The 22,369-nt window shown below is 45.7% G+C and overlaps 1 long non-coding RNA gene across 1 annotated transcript in view; it reads left to right on the top strand.

The window, feature by feature from the left end:
• LOC107512999 overlaps positions 1-22,369 on the top strand; it is a 200,120-nt gene that overhangs the window by 139,262 nt on the left and 38,489 nt on the right. The gene's annotated exons all lie outside the window — the stretch shown is intronic.

Raw genomic sequence — 22,369 nt, 5'->3', positions numbered from 1 at the left:
TCTGCTCTTTCCACCGTCCCATGGGGCCCGTCCCTTCTCTTGGCACTCGTCCTCACGTGTGGAGAGTTAGTCCTGTTTACCTGTTTTTCCACCAGAATCCATGCTTTGTCATCTTTGGAAGCCCAGTTCCCAGCTCGGTGCCATATGTAGTAGGTGCTAAATAATTGCTTGCTAAATCAATGCATCCAAACACTCATTCACTGACATCTTTCTGGCCAACTCCTCCAGAGATCCTTGATTTGTCCCCTCCCATCCCATGGTGACTGCTCTGTCCCGGTCTCCTATGATCGTACCCGTAATCCTCACCATAACAGGGACTTCATTGTTCTCTAACAGCCTGTGTGTTCTCTTCTTAGGTCTCCAAATAGAGTCATTCAGAGACTAGCTCTTAAAGGTGGGGATGGCATCTGCCTATTTCTTTACCATCCTCACATATCCAGATTGATTGTAATCAGTTTTTAAACTTCGTTGCCTATTTCTGTCTGTCCCCATGCCTACCATGACATGGACTCCAGTGTTGTTTAGCTTCTGGGATCTGTTCTATTCTGATGACTCTTTATGGTCTAGGACATATGTTCTCAATGTGTGTTTGGAGGAATGTTGTCTCAAAGGGGACAAAAATTAGTTCTTGGAAATGAAAAAAATTTTAGTCTTTTAATGGATAAAGTACAGACGCATATTCAGTATATAAACAGATAATACAATATACCTGTGGCATTAAAAATGTCATGGGAAGTAATTAAGAAAAATGTCTTAACTAGCTCCTTTGGTAGGGGAAATAATGAGAAAAAAAAAATTGAGAGACATGGCTGGGAGTCAAACTGGACCATAATATGGGAACTGGACCATAATATGAGAAGCTTCAAGCTTCTCACCATTAAGGATAATGTTATCTTTAGGTTTTTTTTGTAGATAGTCTTTATCAAGCCAAGACTGTTCCCCTCTATTCCCAGTTTGCTGAGAGCTTTTATTATGAACGGTTACTGGGTTTTGTTGAGTGCTTTTTCTGTATTTATTGATTTGATCATGCAGTTTTTCTTTTGTAGTTTGTCGATGTGATGGATTACATTAACTGATTTTTAAATGTTTAATCAGCCTCGCATGTTTGAGATAAATCCCATTCATTCGTGCTATATAATTCTTTTTATACTCTTCTGATTCAATGGGCTAATATTTTGTCAAGAACTTGTACATCAGTGTTCATGAGAGCTATTATTGGTCTGTAGTTTTCTTATGTCTTTGTCTGGTTTGGGTATTAAGGTAATGTTTACTTCATAGAATAAGTTAGTAAGTATTCCTTCTGCTTCTATCCTCTGAAAAACATTGCGGAGAATTGGTATAATTTCTTTCTTAAATGTCTGGTAAAATTTACTAGCGAACCCATCTGGTGCTTTTTGTTTTGGAAGGTTATTAATTATTGATTCAATTTCTTTAATAGATATAGACCTAATAGCACCACCTAGTTCTTCTTGTCTGAGTTTTGATGGATTACATCTTTTGAGGAATTAGTTCATTTAATCTCAGCCATCAAATTTTTAGGCAGAATTGTTCATAGCATTCTTCTAATATACTGTTAATTTCCACGAGATCTGTAGTGATGCCCCTTTTTCTTTTCTGATATCAGTAATTTGCGTCCTCTCCCTTTTTTCTTAGGTAGCCTGGCGAGAGGCCTTTTGATTTTGTTCATCTTTTTAACCATCTCATCGTTATTTTTTCCTCCCAGTGACTATATTCATTTTATACCTAGTTAGTCTCATGCTTGCTTCATGGAATGGCTCAAGTCGGAGAGTTAATCGAGGTATTTAAAATCATTAACCTAAGGTTTTACTGAGAGGAAGTAAAGTTTTGATAAAGCATCTCCATGAAAAGAAATATGCTGGGGAGATTGCTCCTATTTTAAATTGATTTTCTTTGGGGAAGTGGTAGTTTATAATGGAGGAGCTGAACTTACTTTACCTCTAACTTTATAGCTTAAGGTAAGTAAAACGTATTCATTATTTTTGCTTTAATAATTAACAGAATAAGAACATGCCAGGAAATGACTCTATAGCTACTAAGAGAATATTGGGTATTCTCTACATTTAAATGGCTTTTATGTGCTTAAAAATATGAGTTCTTACTAATATTTTATACATTATTTCAAACAAAATGAATTTCAATTATGGAAGAGCTAGAGGCTTGGTGGTTTGACCTGCAAATATAATCATCACATATTATAGTGTTTTTATATTAACATTTTGATTTCAAATAATTGGCTTACAAATGAATTTTCGGAATACAGTCTTTCTCTAGTTTAGTACTTATCACAGAAGACTTAATCTATGTATGCTATGTACTAAAGAATGCAAGTTCAATTTTAAAAAAATGCTATGCAGAGGAGCCAAAACGAGCATGCCTTTGAGCTGTGCTAATAAAAGTCTAGTGTCTGGCTTAAGAGGGGCGACCCTCTGTGCTGATCAGACCACACAGAGCAGCGTGGGATACGGGTAACCACGTGGTCTAACTAAAAGGTGGGGTACTGCTGTGGAGCCAGATTCTCAGGACATTGATGAATGGGAACAGTCTAGAGGAGAGTACTGGAGTACTGGGTCATAGGAATCCCTAACAGATACTCAGAGGACCTAAGAATGTTTAGTCTGGAACACAGAGGGCTTACAGAGGACACATGATCATCCAGTGGGTGATGAGTTCCTTTGTTTTGTGTAGTCCTGAGGGTTGAACAAAGCCAGTGAATGGAAGATGAAGGGAGACAGAGTTTAGAAGTTTGGGGATCATCACAGTTGGAGGGGGGTAAGTATGACCTGCCCACAGACTTGGCTGGAAGAGCAGTTAAGAGCTATAGCTCTGGGGTTAAATGCTTCGGTTAGGATCCTGCTTAATAGATGTGTGACCGTGAGCAGATCCCTCATCTGTGGATTAGAACAATGATATTACCTACCACGTAGGGATGGTTATGGGGATTAACTGAGATAACTGCAAAAGTTTTCAAGAGATGGCATATAGTGAGTACAGGGACCACACCTAACACATTGCCAGGCGTAGTAGGTGCAGGTGCCCCGTAAGCTGTTTGTTGACTCACTGACTGAATAAATGAATGGCTCATCCCAATGGTCTCATCCAACCGTGAGTCTGGTACCTCATCAGAAAAGCGGCATTTTCTTTCTCTTTGATATATATCAACTCTATTTTTATGAGTTTTAAAATAACTATATTTAATATTTATATTACACATAATTATATTATTTATAATAATTATATATACATACATAACATATAATTATATAAATTACATAATATTATATTTACATGTAGTTTAAAAATATTAAAAAAGTCAAGAATTAGAAAGGAAAAAACAATCTTTGATCTCATCCACTGGGAGCAAACACTAACATTCCTTTTGATTCTTTTCTCATGTATTATTTACACAGTTGAATCACACTACGTATAGTTTTTGTTTTTGTTTTTTTTTGGCTCAACATTACATGCTAGTTTGGTTGCTTTTAAAGATGCTTTTCAGTACTTATTTACTCATTTACTGCTTCATTCCTGAGCATTCCCTGAGCACCTGCAATGTATTCAGGTGTAGAAGTAGCGAGAAGAACGGAGACTTCTCGTCCTCCATCTGCCAACGCAGATGCTGGATGCTGGGTTCATGACAGCAAATACAGGCTGTTAAATGATTAGAAACCCATGTCTTTACCATTTTCACTGAAACTCTTGCCCCAAATGTGTATCATCAATAGTTAACATGTATTTCTTTTACCCTCGGACTAGAAAAATCTCCCCCAAATAACCAGTTCCTTTGCCTTCGACAATGCTCGCCTCCCCGCCTGGAACCACCCTACTGCTGGGAGCTGCCAACATACACACTGAGCTACTAGACACGTTCCCAGACGATGCTTAATTAAATCCTTTAATTACTAGCCACTCACCACATTTGCATCATTCCCTAGCGCTTAGCACCAGAATTCAGTCAGGGGAAGAAGCCAGGCTCCTATCTGTCCAAATTACTGCCTAATTAGAGTTTTATCAGATGCAGAAAAGTTGGATTTCTGAAAATATTTTTTGGAACTCACCAGCATTGAGCTTTGTATTAAGCGAGTTTTTATGCCTTGAAAATGCCCTTTATCCAAACCGATAAGTGAGGCTGAGACTTCAGCGTAGATCTACATATAGGATTAGCTTAATCGAACTCATTGACAAGAGTAGCATTAGCAAAGGTAACTGGAGAGTGATATGTTTATAGCCTTCTCTGAAGACACAAACCCAGTGTGGTGTATTGTTCCGTGTTTGCCTTCAGTGGTGGTCCACGCTGAAAAGGCAGCTGTGGAGGGAAAAATGAATGGAAAACCCTGAATTGAATTTTCGCTTGGTCACGGGTTGACTGATCACCTGTCACACCCTGTGTCTGGGTCTCAGACTCCCAATCTGTAAATTCGGCCCGCTTCCCTGGGCCGGCGCAAGGGTTAAGCGAGGCCATGAAAGGGAAGCACCTTTCAGGTGTGAAGAGCACGGGGCATGGGAGAGTTGAATTGGCAAGAAGTATGGAGGCCACGAGGGGACAAGAAACCTCCACACGCCTGTCGTAAGAAGAAGGAACAATGCTGATGTCGTGTCTTGCTTCCCAGCCCACCTTTAACACGTTCTATTCCCTGCAGGTCAGGACAGGGTGGGGACAGAACTGGTGTTAAAATCTCCATGTTGCAGATGAGGAAGCATCCTCAGATTGCCTTAGAGGGCCGCTGACCCTTCCCAGAGCTCATGCCCTCAATAACATGTTTCAAAGCAGAAAACAACGTGGAGCCAGTCTGTCCCAGGCGCTCTGTCCTCTTCCTTCCCATGAGACACCAGGAGGCTGAGACCTGGAGCCGGGGCTGTGGTAGGGTGGTCCTTTCAGAAATACCCTCAGTCCGTCCTCCTCAGAGTCCTCAGGTGTCAGCAGAGGCAGCATAATGGCCGCCTGTCCACACCTGCAGTTGTGGCTGGACAGGTGAAATCAAAGCTATTCCTTGGGGGCAGAGAAAGTATTTGGCAATACTAAGCACAGTATTGTGCGCAAAAATATTTCTTTAATAATTAATTTCATTACGATATATTTCATTGTTACTCCAATCTCTAAAGCCATTCCTGACCATTGCATCTAAAATAGCGGCCCCCTCCCTCCTACCCACCGACACCTGGCCATTCTCCCCATCCCCTTACCTGGCCTATTTTTTCTCCTTAGTACTTGTTACCATCTTATATACTTCAAGACTTTCAGTCTATTTGCTCATTGTGTAACTCTTCCCCAACCTCCTTTGCCCAGAAGGCAAACTCAATGAGCCGGGCTTTGCTCTGTTCTCTGCTGGATGCCCAGGCCTGGCAAAGCACCTGGGACATCGTAGGTTCTCAGTAAATATTTGTGGAATAAGTAAATGAGTGGGAGCAACTCTTAAAATCTTCTGAAGTTTGTCAGTGATGGAGTCTGCCTTAACGACCCTTTATTTATACAAAAATACTTAATTAGGAATGATTCTTCTTTGAATAAGATGCTGTGGGAGCATTTGTCCAGGCTTGTTTTAAAAAATAGCCTGTTCATTCTGTAGCCATTTCACGAGTACTGTTTATGTGCCGGGCACTTGGGGTTTAAAAAAAAAAGAAAAAAAGTGCATGGAACATGTCTGTGCTTCCAGAGTTAAGGGTGGGACAGACAAGTAAGCAGATCCTGAGAGTGGAAAGTGTGACGATTGGGGCTGTTCAAGCTGCTAAGGGCGTCTGGGAAGAGAAGCAAATAACTTTACCTGGAGGAGTTGGGAAAAAGGTGTTAGAGGGGGGACAAGGAGGCGAACTGAGGGCGTGCCAGGTAAAGGAAAGAAGGTTCGAAGATAAGACATCAATCACTAAAGGGCAAGGCGCGCAGGGCGTGCCCCGAACCAGTCTGTGCGCGTGTGTTTCGGCTTCCTCTAGACGACTGCTTCTTGACTTCTCCATCTGGGTGTCCTGTGGCCACTTCAAACCTAACGGGATACCAACCCCTCACCTAGGCAGAGCTCGCTTCCCTTTCAAACCTTAACCTTCCTCTCAATCCCTTTCTCAGTGATTTAAATGCCGCTTATCCCGTAGCCCACGCCAGGAACCTGGGGTGGTCCCTGACACCTCGCGTCTCTGAACTCCATAGCGGTACCAATTAGTCATCAACATCTGTGCTAATCCTGCCTCTCTCTGCCGTCTCTTCTCTCTCCACCGAGCCCAGAAGCCACCTCGTCTCAGGTCCCCATCCCCGGCCTGGATTATTGCGATGGCCTCCGGAGTGGTTTTCTTGCCCCCATCTAATCCTTCCTCCGCGAGCTTCTAGAGTGGTCTTTCTGAAACGCTCGTGGTTCGGCCTTGCGTGGCCCCGCTTCCCTCCCCCGCCTCATAGCCAGCCTCTCTACCTTGCACTCTATGTTCACACTCCACCATTTGCACATTTCAGCTTCTCAACGTGCATTGCGCTCTAGGCTCCCCGCTAGGCCTTCAGACACCTGCTCTCTCGACTTGGAAGGTGTTTTGGCAGTTCTTCCCCTGAATCCCCCTTGCTGCTTCCCAGGGAGGCATCCCCTTTAAGAATCATGACCGTAGTGGTTCCGTAGTGCGGCAGTTAGCACGTCTGTTTTACACGCCGAAGTTCCTGGGTTCACACCCCACACCATGGTCCATGGTCTACAGCCATGTCACCCTGAACAAGCCCGATATCTGATCTTGTGAAGCTAAGCAGGGTTGGGCCTGGTTAGTGCTTGGATGGGAGACCACCTAAGACGACCAAGTGCTGTAGGTATATATATATTTTAAAAAATCGTGACCACAACACCCCACCTGGCCTGACCCCAGGTGTCTCTTTCCTAGACTAGGCTGCAACCACATCGCAGCCTAGCACAGAGAGTGCCCTGTCACTTTTGTAGGACATATTTTTGGCCATCCATTCAATAAAAATTGAATGAACAAACGTGTCATTTTCTCATTTAAAAGCCAGATTTGTAGACAAACTCAGGCAGATGATGCCCCGTCTCCAGACGTCAGGCTCCTTCTGGAAACCGATCGCATTCAATCCTCTCTCCTCCCTTCCAGCACTGACCGTGTAAGAATTGATTCAATAGAATTCCGTATCCAGGATAAAAAAATACTTGGCTTGCGTGCTTCTTCTTTTTTTCTTTCCAAGGTTTATAATCTTAAATCGGAGTTTAAATTTATAGGTATTTAAAGCAAACACTACGGCAGCTGGTAGAAAAAGGCAAAACCTGGTGAGACAGTGACTTGTTTCTTTATTAAAGCATACCACGTGACTCCATTCTTCCGACTCCTTTACTCTTAAATCGTTTGCGAAGAGAACTTGGAAATGACTATTGTTTTCACTTGAAAGCAAATGCGGAGACGGGACGAGCAAATGATAAAGAATGACTGTTCCAAACCAAGCAGCCGGCCTTGACTCTTTTCGAAGGCCACCTCGGATTATTGCCGACCCTCTTTACCTATGGCCACGAGGTAGCAAAGACGGGGGCAGGGGTGTGGCGTGGGGGGGCAGGACCCAGCAACCCTGCCTCACACGCTCCCTTTGCAGCTTCACTGTTCCTGTTTCACGGGGAATGTCGGGGTGGCAGAGAGACCGATGAGTGACCGAAGCGCTCCTGGTGGTGACGGCGGGTGCCAGAGCACCCAGCCGCAGGCCAGGTGGCCAGGCGCTATTCGTTATGAGCCGCCATCGGCTCAGTACCTTAAAATGATTAAGTCGAGGAGACGTTTGACACCATCCTGGAAAGTTCCAATGCTGAGAATCACCACGGTTGTCCTCACGGCGTCCTTCCAGAGACACCTGGGTCCTTGGTCCGGGTCCGGCCTCGCGGTGTACTGCACCTCGCTCACGGAGCTTGTCTTCTCCCGCCTGACGCGTTATGTGCATCTTCAGAGCTGCTGCAGACATTAGCTCCTCAGCACTGCGGGTCCTGGGGCCGCGGCTGGGTTCCAGAAGCAGTGGCGCTACATCAGACCGTTGGATACCCTGGACCTCAGAGGGAGGCTTTCCAGGGACACCCCCAGTGTCGTGAGGTGCTCGTGCCGTAGAAAACCCCAGTCCCCAATACTGCCTGTGTGGCACCCTCTTCTCACCGACAGAAGTTATTTTCTCCTTGTAACAAGAGACTGACTTGAAAAAACTTCAAAGATCCTCACCTTCACGTGGCAGCATTCTAGTTTATAAAGGTCAGCAGAAAGGGTTGTTTATTGAGTCCTTACCAGGTCCCACGGTGACGCTTCCTGGAGTCGAATCGCAGTGGGCTGTCCCCTCGTTCTGGGTGGACTCTGGTGACACACGTGTCAGGGCTTCTCTCTGGAAGGGCACGCCAAGCATTCGGGGCAGGCGTGTACAGAGCCTCCGTACCTGGTGATACTTGGCTGTGGAAAAAGTAAAATCATTTAAAACCAAGACCGAAACTGCTGTAATACACAGTGCAAAAAAGCCCCCAAAGACACTAGGAACTATGAGTGGGTCTCCTTTATGTTACAATAAGCAGAATGTAGGTCACTGTGCGGCAATCTGCTGATTTCTCAGTATGAACAAAGAGCATCAATTCTTGGAGCAGTTGAGGTATAATTTTTCTAACAAAATTGTCTTGTACCAGCACCTTTCCGTTCACGAGGGACCTTCAGAGCATTAGATTATGTGAAGGTCATTTTGGCAAAAAATATAAGAGGCCATTTCTACTTCCTCCTGGACTCTCTTCATTCTTGGCTATTTATAGCTCCTGCTTCCAACATGCGTATTTTATCAACATTCTAGGTTCTTTTCTTTAATTGTTAACCGTTCCTATTCTACCATTTCCTTTCCCATCAGTGACAATGGCTGTGATCGGAACTATTCTCATTTAATCACAATTTTAGCATTATATATAAATGATAATGCAATGGTATTTTTTTTCCATATTTTTATAAATAGTTCGTTGTGTCAGTTCGTTCGTGAGTATTTTCGTGTTCTGATAACTTTTCCTTACTCAGGAAATCACATGACGGAGAGAAACTCAATGCCAAGTGTCTTCCTCTCCTCAGCCCCCGAAAGGAATGGAGCACCAGCTTGGGCTACTCGTTAAGTGGGTGGTCCAGACATTTGTGCCCTGGGTTTGGAGGAAGAGGTGTGACTCTACATTCGTGTCACTCTAGAGTCTTCAGAACATTGTGTCATTCTTTATCCATATTGGCCTCACGATTTGCTTCAAGGTCAGAGACGATGGACCCGTTTTGTCGATGGAACTCAGAGGGTAAAAGTGACTCGCGCAAAGGCATATGCCGGTCATTGCCGGGGCTGGGATACCAACCAGGTTTCTCGATTTTAAGAGCATCGAGGGGGGCCGAAAGGATGAAGGCAGCCTGGGTAAGCCGAGAAAAGGGGGTGGTTCTAGGCGAGGGAGTCTCAGGTAGATGTAAGCTTGGGATATACGAATGACGAAGAATGAAGACAAAATAGTAGATATGGAACCTGGAAAAGGAATTTCGACCTTTGTATGTCAAATGCCTGAGCTTTTAGTATTTCATGAAAGAACCCGGGCAAGCTACCGAGATGGGTCATCTTTATCTTTACTTCCCCAACTGCGGGGAGCTCCATTGTCCCCAGCTCTCATCTCCTGTAACATAGGCTGGGCCAGCTCTTGAAGTCCAGTGGAAAATAGTCCTCTTATCCTGCAGCAACCAGCCTGCCAGATAGCATCTAGATAAGGCACCAGGGCCTTTCGCAGCATTTCGCACACAGCAAATGGTTTTTGGCACGGAAAGCCATCAATGTAGAAATAACTTAGGGAAAAAATTTTTGTGAATTGTTATTTTTCCCTGAGGTCTCAGAGGAAGAAAGAAAGTTTACTTAAAGGGGAACGCTTTACCGTAGACTCTAGTAGCTAGTAACTTGGGCCTGTAAAATGGTATTCTAGTGACAACCTGCCCCAAATGTCTTGAAAATCACTTTTGACCCAAGGAACTGGTTCCAGGAAGCCACTGTTGAAATATCTAAATGAATCCAGCTGTATTACTCTGATATATTGATCCAAGGGATGTGGTAGGGAGTCTGGGGGACAATGCTTGAAGTCGATCCAACGCATTTTGAATAAAAGTTTATTTTATTGCCATTTTTATTAAAAGCCCTAACCCTGAGCTGCTGCGGTGGGAACAGTCGGATGCCTGGGGCGACTGGTTCAGCTGCTCCTGGTGTCTCCACCAATGGGCCGAGCGCAGGCCGCCCCCGGTGCCGGCTGCTCTGGGCTCTTCCCTTTCGGCCACCTGGATTGGCAAAGCTGGGCATAGCTCATGCCTGTAATCATTGCCGTGACCATCCCGTCAAAGCTTCTGGGTTTTGGAAAACTCAGCGAATTCCCACAGTCGCCTCCTTTCTATCTGCCCTCAGGAGGCTGGACAGGACCTCGTCCCCCCCGCAGCGGGCCTTGCATTGTGCTGACTGCCGTCGCTCCGCTGGCCTCCCGTGCTGCTGGGGCTGAGCCCCAGGCTGCCCCCAGCCTCCCAGGGAAGGAGCATGGGGCAGCCCCGTGTGTGCTGTCCAGCTTTCCTGCAGGACGTCGCCGCGGCCAGTGCCCAGGACAGCCAGCCAAGCTGGGCCCTTTGTTTACCAGCTGGGGGCAGGGGTGGTGCCCAAGCTGAGTCCTGTCCTTGTGTGCCACATGGGCCTCTCCTGATGGCCAGGGCTTTTCTTCTCTTCGGACAGTGTCAGCCGTTGGGAATGACGGGGAGCACAAGGGCAAAATCTTGTCTTTCTCAATATGCCAAAAAAAAAAAAAAAAAAAAAAAAAACCCAAACCAACAACTCCAAAACAAACAAGGCTGCCCACTTTGGACAGACCACTGCCATGTGATGACTGTGAGGGCCGTGGTGCTCATGAGCCAAGAACAAGCTGAGAGAAAGCAGAGCCATGAGGGAGGCAAATAATTGACCAAGACAAAAATGGCCTTTGTGCGGCCGCGAGGAAGCCGAGCGGGAAACCGGCGCCAGCGAGGAGCAGCACCCCGGCCGGGCCGCCCGCCTCCCGCGCTCTGGATTACTCCTTAGCAAAGAAATGGTTCTTTAGAGACCTCGGAAGCCCGTGATCTCCCATTTCCCGGTATCTGGGCTCTGGTTGGAAGGGCTCTGTTGCGAAACGCTCACCGTCACCCAGGAGGGTGGATGGTGCCGGGAGACACAGAGGACGCTGCCCTCAAAGATGTCCGTCCCAGTCCCCAAAGGCCCCCATCAAAACGCAACGGAATGCGAAACGGCACACTCAAGCCTTAGCTTGAAAATGGCCCGAGTAAAACGCAGGTGACCCGATTCTGTGACTAGGTTCAGCCACACCCGTCATTACTGATGTAGCCTCGTCTTCACCCGGAGATGTAGCAGAAGGAACATCTCTCCCTTCCTCCACCTCAGTCCTCCGTTATTAAATTTGGTGGCCGGAAAGGAATTTTAAGAGGTTATGTCGATCACAGTTCTTTAGTCTAAACAGAAATTATTATTTTTTTTTGGATAAACACTTATTGAATCTCTACCATGTACCAAGGGACCCGTGCTAGATGTGAAAACGGCTGCTCCTTTATAAGGAGATGGACACACAGAGAATTACAATGTCGTGGGATGAACGCTATCTCAGATCGACGGCCAGTCCGAGCGGATACCCGTCTCCTTTCAAGTTCTCTAGCCCAGGGGATTGCTCCCCTCTTCCCCGGGAACGCACGCAGGTGCCGCAGCAGGCCCGAAAGGCTTCGCGTTTTCCGGACTCATTTCCCGGGTTTCCAGGTTACACTTGCCTCCTCACCAGGCCGACATATGTTCCGGTGCTCTTGACCTTTTACTTCCCACAGGGAACCGGATGAGGAGATGTGGATGGACTCTTTGGACCCACCCAGCTCACAGCTCATCTGGGGGAATGGAGCACAGCGAGCTCGGTCACCTGCTGCGTGATGCTCATAACGCAGGCCCAGGACTTCTGCCTCTGCCAGGCCCGGCGCCCGTTCAAGCTCAGCGGCCAGTGTTCGCCTTTCCCTCAATACCTTGAATGAGGCGCTGTGGTCCCGCTATTCTGAAAAGGAAGCTTTGTTCCCTGGTTCCTCTGGTCAGCTTGGAATTTCATGGTCAGACCTTCTGCAGTTTGTTTTTCTTCTCTTTCTGTCATTTTGAAAGCAGCCCAAGGTGAAACCCTGCCGAGATGCCAGCCGACAGCTCCACCCTTGGCTGCAGCAGGAAAGCAACATGCCAGGCACGGCTCCCTCTGGGAAGTGGGTCTCAGGCAAAAGCAGGAACCGTGCTGCCCAAACACAGCCCGTCCAGATTCCTGGGCTCCTCTCCACACTTGCTGAGATTTCCACGGATGTGCTGGGTTGGACTTGGAGTGATCTCGCAGTATATATAGGAAGGGGGCATCGCATCTAACATTCTACAGAAAGCCTCCCAAAAAATAAAGGCCAACACGTGTCCCAGGGAGCGTTGGCTCATTCATTCTCTTAGCTCCCAGACGAGGCTCCTGCGGTCACCCCCTCGTTAACCGTGAAAGATCAGGGATGGCACAGGTCGCTAGCGAAGTCTTCGGATCCATAAATTTCATAGCACTTGGTGAGAGCTAAAAAAAATCTATGCTTTTTTCCCCACCTTCTGAGTTCTTCTAGCTGGGCTAATAATCAAGTTAGCAGAGACAGATTCACAGGAGAAAAATCAGATTTAATACATGCACGTAGGGAAACTCATGTAGGCATGAAAATTCCGAAGACAGCGAGGCGACACTGGGCATATAAGGCATTTTGGACAAAGGAGAAAAGAGAGGCTGCAGGGTGTCAGATTTCAGAAGGGAGAAGGGACAATTTACAGGCGCCCGGGGAGGAGGAGAGCGTGCGTGGCTGGCAGGGCCTTGCTGGTCAGCTCGGAAACACTGGGACACACGCTGTCTGGCTAAGGGGTCCCTGCCTGATGGCTTGTTATTTACCACACTTAATTCAAATTAGGCTAAGGCAACGTTCTAAAATTCCCTTCCTGTCTGCATCTCTTGGGCAGGAAAAGGCTGAGGGTCAACGTTTCTGTCTTTTTTTCCTCAATAAACAGCTTAAAATCAATATTCCCCAAAGGAGCTTCAGGGTGGCAAAATTTCGGTTTCCTTCAGCCTCTCGGTCTTCAGTGGGCAGTATCTCTTGATTGTCAGAAGCATGTTTTCCCCTAACAACAATTTTGCCAGGGCTTTATTTGATTGTTTCTTTAACAAAAAGCCTAAATGTTATTTCTGAAGATATTGTAAGATTATTGTTATTTCCCTGTGGAAATCTGAGAACTCTGCCTTAAATGATCCCAGCAAAACGTTTGGCCCCGGGGATTTGCAGCTTCAGTTAGGAGCGAATAAAAGGACTGTCTCTGCTGAATAACTTCATTTTTTGGTGAATGGTCCAATTCATACCCAGAGTCAGAAGCAAGAATTATCCAAGGGGATGATTCCATTTTAGATTTTAATTGATTCGTGTTTGTGTTTTTGTTTTTTTCCTGACTAGAGGTGATTGACTGTGAAACTTTTCACGTAAGAGAAATAACACCATGAGTCTTTCTAATGCTGTTTCTCTGTGCAAGTATTTAAATGCTACAACACTCCATGAGGTAGAGCAATTTAGAGTGTTGGTTAGTACCCAGGCTACTACAACATCATTGGGTCGATTATGAAGCAAGTTCAGAAGCTATCCCGTTTACCGGGGAAGCAAATCTTTGGCAAAATAAAATGGTTTGGGACACGGATGTGAAGGGTGAATCCTGCCCTGCCCCTGCTCGGATCCAAGCAGAGCAATTCTGCCTTGGTATGTATTAAATTCGGGGATTCCATATAAGACTTACCTTTAAAGTAGTCCTGATTTAAAACATTTAGGGAAATGATTCTTTGTAGAGTATTGCTTTCCACCTTCCACAATTTCATGTCACCTGGTTTCTCTTCTCCAGCACATAGACCCATTTTGAAAATATACAATTGAATACGATCCTTCCCATTCTTACACTCCCTAAATACCTAGTGCTCTTAGCTGGTTGTGGCTTGAGAAGCATGGACTGTGGGAGGATGGAGCACGTGGTCCATGTAATTTGGATGACAGGAAGGCAGGCTGTGGGTACAGATTGTGCTTTGCTAATAGGAGCGCCGCTCCTCAGAGAAAGGACGAGGAAGAATTTCCTCTTACAAAGTGGAGGACAGTCGTTCACTGGTAAACGAGCAAGATATGACTCGAAAGAACCATATTTCCAAAGGGTTTTGACCTCCTGAAAATTGTAACCTTTGTCAGGGTCTTACGTGTTCTCAAGATGTAGCCATTTCCTTTTGAGAATTGTCTTGAGCATCTATGCCCCTGAAGTCCTCCTCACTGGGAGCACAACACAGCTCTTTGATGAGTCACCGGATTTGGGGGGACCCACCAAAATCGTGAAGAGTCAAATTGAGTGGATGAGGTGGTCATCAGCCTGGGTAATGGAGTGAAGTCAAAATATATAGTGGCCAATTTCCCCCTGCGCTTCATTAGCCTGTTCTGAAGAATTTATGTTGAAAAAATTAATTTATTCTTTCAATCAGTGTTTACCAAACCTCTTCCCCAGGCAAGTAATTTCTGTTCAGTTACTACCTCGTCTTCCTCACCGCGTAAGAACATTTTCCCTCTTAGCCAATGTTACCCACTGCTTTAGAACAATTGTTTCATTCATTTAGAACAACTGTCACTCAAACGAAAATCTATTTCTTGAATGGTTTCAAATCCTTCTTTAAACTGCCATATTTAAAATTTAGGCTCCAGAAATTCTTCTTGCGTTCCATAACATTTAGGAGGTTGACCACAGTCTGCAGTTTTTCTGGGTTATTTTCAGAGTGTAAGCCATGCCAGCACATTATTTACATTGGTCAAATGAGCTGGCTCCCTGCCAGACGGCCCCTTTCCTTTCTGACATGCCGACAGCACCTTCGTTCCGTTCCCAGGGAGGCCTAGGCTTCTCGGGGCACGCACTCTGCATAATTGCAAAAGAACAGTAACTATCTCAAGCATCGGCTTCCATAATCCATCCACAAATACAAGCCGAATTATTTATCCTCCTTTTTCCATGATTAGTAACCATGTTGCCAGACTCCTGGGCGGCGAGTAGATTCAGCTAACCAAAACAGAGGACGAATCCAAGGTCACCAGGAAGGACGCCAGCTACAACACCGCTCCCTTTCTATTTCCAAAGAAGTACGTTCAGATCGATGACTTGCTTTACATTTCTTGCTTGTAGAAGGCGCCGGAGAGACACAGCCCTGTTTGAAAAGTGGGGAGGGAGAGAAGATTCCCATGCTCAGGGAATGAAACGGAGATTGTGAAAGCACAAAGCGCAGGGTGGTTAGAGGGCTCTGTAGCGTCTTCTCGCTGACCAAGTGTTTTAAATATCAGACTGGGAATGTTACCCAACGTTTCAACACATTTCAGCGTATCATACACTACATGTCATTATTAGTCATTTCGGAACAGCTTAAAAAATTGCACAAAGTTCAGTGGATGACCCAGTCACGTCAGAGTAACAAGATAGCTTTAAAAATCCCGCCTCGCCTCACTCTTTCATGAGAGAGCCTTGTTGCACTTTATAAATTTGACTTTGTTAATCTTTGCCGTTTCATTGCCTGGTTGACACGTTTGCCAGGGTTTCAGATGTCTTTTTGTTTTTTTTTTTTGTCCTCCTAAGGTAAGTGTGTAATATCAAGGCTTGCATTTCAGAAAATGCACGCAGCCCTTGACTTTTGCCCATTCTAATATGATCATTAAGTAACCCTGGAGGAAAATGGAACACTTTGAACAGAGATGCGAAGCAGATGTAGCTTCAAAAGTAACATTTAAAAATGTGCATTGGAGATGACGTCTATTCACATTTCAGAAATCACCAGCACAGTGGATCGTATAAAATATATGGAGTGAGATTTAGCAGCTGGGGAACACTTGTTTATCTACTTCGTAGTGTTAAATCTCAATAAATGTTTTGAACAACGAATTGGTATGTAATGTTACCAAATAACTCTTTCTATTAAATGAAACTCGTTAGATCCCACGGCATAGCTGAGTTTTGGAATATCAAAGGATTATGGGCCACATGTTAATCCAGGATAACATATAATCACGTAATTGTTATAGCTATATTTCAGAAGTTGTTAACTTTAGTATGCAGCTTTATTTTATACATTATGGTGAGGTATGTCCTATAGCCTAGAAGTAGGGCCAATCAGAGAGCCTTGGGGTGTGAATTAGAACTTCTTGCTTTGGTCAAATGCATCAATTGAGGAAAAACAGTAGGGAGACTTAGTTGGTGTTTTGCAATCAAAACTACCTGTGGGGTTGACCAGTCGTCCGTTCTTCATCTTGTTGATTGGTTGTAAGTCAGGTCTACTGTGGTGTCTTGGATTTTAGTTCTACCAGAGACCGTAACAGGGCTCAGCTAGTGCTGATCGGATTCATTTCAATTCAAATGCGGGCCCTCATGTGGTGGGAACAGTCGATCTTGTTGATCTGATTTTCCCTGGTTCTTACACAAAGATAGTGAAAGTCTCCTCCCCCGAGGTCTCTTACATAATGTGGGAGCTATACCCTAAAAATTGGTTTAAAAAAAAACACACAGAAACTAAAATTGACAGCCCGTATGAAGCTCAAGTCACAGAATCCGGTGTGAGTGATACAGTTTCTTTATTCTTCTCATTCTAGGTTCATCTTTTCACCCCGGGTTTTGTCTAAGGCGGTGGGAGGGGTCTGAGGTAGTGTCACAGGGTGTGGGTGGACACATCCAGCTGTGGGTGCCCTCTCCCTGCACTGGTACCTGCAGATTCCCTCCCGATGTAGCTGGTGCTCTTGGTCACTGACAGGTGCAGCCCTCTTCCGCTTGACCTGGGTCCTCATCGACGAGGCCATCTCAGGCCTTGTGGCTCCCTTTGCTGCTTTCCCACCTCACAGGAGTCATTTCGTGGCTTCAGACGCATTTGGAGAACACAAAATTGTTCAGGCTAAGTCTCCATCTACCTAGAAATTGCATGGTGTCATTTCTTTCCTTCTGGGGCCATTCCTAAGAAACAGGTTATGGTGTCCCCTGTTTTTTGATCCCACACACTTACCTGGGGATTGAGTCTTTCCTAGAGCTGGGTTAGGGGGATAAAGTAAGAGGGAATGAGAGTTTTTATCCTGAGCCCTCTGCATTTTTATCCTCCTATGTGACTCTTCTGGCCTCCAGGAAGTCCTTTACTATTCTTAGGGATATTGTTTTTTTGATTCATGAGGTGTATTCCTTAATCTACAAATTAATCCTCTTCCTTCCGCAAATTTTCTAAGCTTTTGAAGAGAAAGGCAAGTTGAAGGTGAGAGAAGGAAATTCTGATGAAAAATATTGTTAAATATTGCAAAACATTGTGGTGTTAACCAAGTATGGATCGCTTATGCTAGGCAATATGTCTATAAACCATATTTTATCTCATTTTTAGTACCTTATACAGTAGGCATCTTTAGCTTTTATATTGGAGGAAATCTAAGCTCAGAGAGGTTAAATAACTTTTCCCAAAAACCAGTAAGCAGGAACAATGAGATATGAATCAGAGACTTATCTGGCGCCAGAGCCCCAAATCCATTCCCTACATTAGTGGAATCCCTAGAGGTTCTGATGGGATTGGTTGGCATCAGGATTTGTTGTTGTCGTTGTTTCTTAAGAGACTCTTTGATAGGGACCGGGAACCTAAACTTGTGCCCCATGAATACACTGTTTCAGAGGAATCACGCCTAGCTTGATGCTTTCTACTGAAGATGGGTCTTTGGTTTTCATTTCTTCTTGTCTCTGAGAGGTGAACAGGCTCTGGAAAGGAACTCTAGCTAGAGGAAGCGTTTATGTTACTGGGATTTTGAGCCATGAAATGTAGTTCTCATTTCCTACTTTTTTTGTGTGTGCCAAAATGATTCCCAAATGTTCACAGGTTGAGATGAGCCTCTGGTCATCGTGGAATTCGATGGGAAAGAAACCTCGAGAGAGAGTAAATGTTTAGATTTCTATTTAAGTTCTCCAAACAGAGAAAGGGGCTGAGCTGTAGTCCTCTAATGTCGCTTGGAACATTTGTCTGAAAAAAACCTTTCTTTAGAACATTTGCTGAGGGGAGGGCTACTTTTTTTATCACTTGCAATGAAACTCATACATGATCTTCTTCCAAAAGGACTAATTTCATAGGAGACTGGAGAAGTCAGTAAAGGCCTTAAATAGGTTGAACTTCTTTAGTTTGCACTTAAAGGCCGTACTCAATTGTAGCCCTTGTTAAAAGTTAAGCCGAGAAATGTCTCTGAGGAGAAATTCAAGCTTTGCTTCCAGCTTGGACTGGTCATGAATGGTGATTATCTGACTGTAATTCAAATCACATGTGCTGCCCATGGTTTTATTTTTTTCCCCCTCCCTATTCATGATTATTTTTCCCCTTTAAAATTGAGCAAAATAGTCCTTGGCTTAAAGCAGACCTATTCACATAAAGACACGAAATCAGGTGGGATTCAAGACCTCAAGCTGCAAAGCAGATTAATCAATCTCCAGTGAAGACAAGGCCCGGTATGACACAGCTGGATAATCTTTAGCTCGTCCCACTTACCTCTCCCCCCGCCCCGCCCCGGTGACCCACCGGTGAATGCATTTCAAACCACGAAACTAAACTTGTCAGAAAAATACAATTATGGAAAAAGAGAGTCAAGGACTTTGTTTATATTCCAGTCGTGCTTTTGTGTCCGAGCAGCTGAACGAACGACGGGCGCGTCTCTAGGACTGTGTCGCCGGAGCTCGGTGTTGGATGTCACCGCGGACACTGTGTGTAGGTGTTTGGTTTTACTCGTGAGAAGGTTTTCCCTGCGTTTGGCATCGTTTGAGTCAGAACTTTAGGCCAAGGGAGGCTGTATGGCCCAGGAAGGAGAGTTTGAAGTTGAGAGCCACCTCGCAGAAGTGGGGGGGTCTGGGCTGTCCCTTACGGGTAGCAATCTTAGGGAACTTGTATGTCATTTGCGTCTCGGTTTCCTTATCCTTAAAATGGGAGGCAATAGTTCGAAACTCACAGGGTCATTGTGAGGTTAAAATTAAGGCTGCGGGAGGTATCTGTGGAGCATCCTGGGAACTATTGATAACTAGCTGTCGCTGTTATCTGAGGTCATTAGCAGGGAGCCGAGGACCACAAAGGGGAGGAAAACGTGCCTTGAAAAGGGAAGAGTGAGCTAAGTGCCCAGCCCCCTCCGCGCCCCGCACAGGTGCATGGCCGCCAGGAGACCCCTCAATTACTCAGCCTTTCCCCACTCTCCTTTTCATTGGCCTTAGAGTTTTCTTTGGTTTTCAAAATTATTTTCACTGATGTGTACCAGATTTCTTTAAAGGGTCCTCAGTGTTCTACAACTTTTAAGACCCTGTACTAAAAATATATGTTTTATCCTGTGTTGCCTAAGGCGATTGTTTCTTCCCTCTGGTTTGCTTATGAAATATCAACTGGACTTTCTAGAACTTGCTTCTAGCCTTATTTTCTATATTCTCCAGCAGCTCGTTCAGCCCAAGGCCCTCCACCTCCCCCTGTCTCTGTTCTGTGTGTGCGTGTGAGATGTGTTTATTCGGGTGTGTGGGCTTGCGTCCTTGCTCATTGTCCTCATGTGTTTACATGATTGAATCAACAGCGCAAGAGTCAGAGCAGATCTTTTGGATAGAACCTTATACCACCGCATTTTGTAATAAAATATTATAATATACAGGGCTGTTTTCGAAATTCATCTGTGTGGCAAAGTATTCTTCTGACAGTCTGCTCCAAACAGCAAGGGATAGCTGTCGCCGACACAATTAAAACCTCATCTGGTCGTTGCCTTTCTCATGTTGGGGTACGAACGTGGCCCTCCCGAGCTGGGGGAGGAAAAGAGGAGAACATAAACCAACATAACAACGAAAACAAGCCGAAGCCTCATCAGGCCGAATACGGGAACGTCAGGGCTGCCCGACTGGTAAAGGTTTTGAACTCAAGCCTTTCTCTGCGCTAAGCCTCAAGTTCCTCCTCCTACGAAATCATGACGGAACCAGGAAGCAAGAGTCAACAGAAACAGGCGGAAGAAACACCTCCATTATTCCCGGGGCCCTTTCCGTTAGTGTTTTAACAACTTTAGGAGGTGTCGGTCCACGGCAGAATCTCAAGTGATGCTTCTTCTTCTGCGGGTTTGAAGATGGGAAGGGGCACACGGCTTAAAGCAAAAGATCTTTCGGAAAGGTGCTTCCTTCGGAGGCATTTTACCTGTTCCAGGTCGCCAGGGCACCCCGTAAGGTATCAGATATCTTTCTCAGTGTGTTCACACTGTGCCTGGGTGTCTCCTAAATTCTTTAATGTACCCTCTGGAGGAATGCCTGTGTGTAATCTCTAGGATTTTCTAAAATGAATCCCAATGCCCTTTGCATAAGCAGAGAACCAGGCACTCAGCAGAACAAGTTTAGCCCTTAATTCCTCTACTGTAGAGTCAGCAATGGCCACATACGACCTGGGGGCCGTTGATGAGGCTTTTCGAAAAGTCTAATTTAGCACAACGATACATTCCACAGAAAGAGCGAACATGCCTGGGTCGTGTTTGTTTTGACAAAGCGAGCCCCGATTTTGTTAAAGGATGACAACTGAAGCATCTGCACCACAAGGAACATTTTTGTGCCTCGTTCCAACCCAAATTTTCCACCAGATTTTAATGTAATTTGCTCTCCTCTCCGCCCCCCGCCCCCAAATGAGAAAAATCTGCCTGCAGGAGGAGAAGTCAAGTTTCAGCAAAGAATAATAATCTCTTCGCAGCTCAAGCATGGGTAATTGAGAAGTGGTTTCTGCACGGTAGGTAGTCACACACCGCAGAGCGGGGAAGGCCAGGCCCAGGAGGCCGAGCGTGGTCCTCTGGTGCCGGCAGCTGCATCTTCCCCTGGAGGAGCCTCCTCAGGCGACATCTGCGCATGTGAGCATCAGCTGGGCTTCTGGTGGGGCTCCTCGTGCAGGTACCAGGGCGCCAGTCATCTGTGGGGAAGAACAGATTTTTGCTCCTTTGGAATAAGTAGATAGAATAGTGTCATGCATCGTTGCCATTTCCAACTGGGCCTTCCACGCCTATGCCCAGGTAGACGCAATAAAAAATGCTATCAGTCGTGAGCATGGAGGTCACATGGGGTAGGGGCGAGGGGCACTCCTCTTCCTTCTTCATAGCTTGAAATGATGCCAGATCATGCGTCAAGTGGGAGAAAGAGGGGCCCCGTTTTCTGTTTTGTGCTAGAGAGCACTTTTGGCAGAGTTCTCAAAGTCATTACGTTAATTACCATTAATGCAGGGCCCCATCCTGAGCGCTTACGTACCTCTCCTCCTACTTACTCCTCTGAATGTATTATCCAGCTTGAGTTTCAGACAGGCCCAAGCTTATCAGCTGGTAAACTGAGACAGGATTCAAATCTCGGATTCATGTCCTGGCCTCCACTGAAAGCGTTTTGCCGCGTCCAAGTGTTTCCTTGGTGAAGCGAGTTCCGAGCGTCCCCGGACGGTCATGGAGCGCTGACGCCTCTTTCGTTCTCAGAAGCATTCTGTTTCATCCGGAGGATCGTGACGGGTAAAACCCGGGTGTCCGTCTGTCGGCAGAGCACATGTCTGGACAGAGCGACCTTCTGAGCCTTTTCGTTTTCGCTCAGACTTTTGCATGAGCCCAGGTATTCACAGCGTCCTTTGACTCAGGGCGACCACTCAGACCCAGCTCGTGAGACCCGCCCCGAGAGGCCAGGGCAGGGCCGACGGTGCCTGGGCGCCCGGGCTGGGTTGGTCGACATGGCCTTTTCCAGCAGCGAAGTAACAACCTGGAAAATGTGCTCCTCTGTGCCATATTTTCTTTTCCACATTTCCAACATTCGAATTATTTATTAAAGAAAGGAGACATTCCTGCCCTTGTTTTCCTAGGACGGTATGTTCCTCAAAAACGCAAGACAGTGCAAAAGCCAAGAGACCGAGGCCCAAGCCAAGACACCCACAGCGTACCCCGGATAGGAGCCTGAGGTTCTCTATTTCACCCGCGTGCCAAATGTCACAATCATCTATATATACACAGTGCATGCGAAGGAAATTCTCTAACTGAACTAACTGAAACGCAGTGGCTTTGATTAATGAATATGAAATTTGCTGGATAATTAATTACATAAATGCAGTAAATGCATATACATAGCATAAATTCAAAACATTCGAAAGGGCGCCCACGCTGTCTGAAGGTTGACTCAGTTCTCGTCATTGGAAGCACATCGATGTGGCCAGTTCCTCCTTCCTTCCTTCCTTCCTTCCTTCCTTCCTTCCTTCCTTCCTTCCTTCCTTCCTTCCTTCCTTCCTTC

This window comes from Rousettus aegyptiacus, unplaced genomic scaffold, assembly GCF_014176215.1.
Source record: "Rousettus aegyptiacus isolate mRouAeg1 unplaced genomic scaffold, mRouAeg1.p scaffold_m13_p_6, whole genome shotgun sequence".
NCBI lineage: Eukaryota > Metazoa > Chordata > Mammalia > Chiroptera > Pteropodidae > Rousettus > Rousettus aegyptiacus.
Note: the sequence above shows the minus strand (reverse complement) of the source record. Positions and strands in the feature narration are given on the sequence as shown.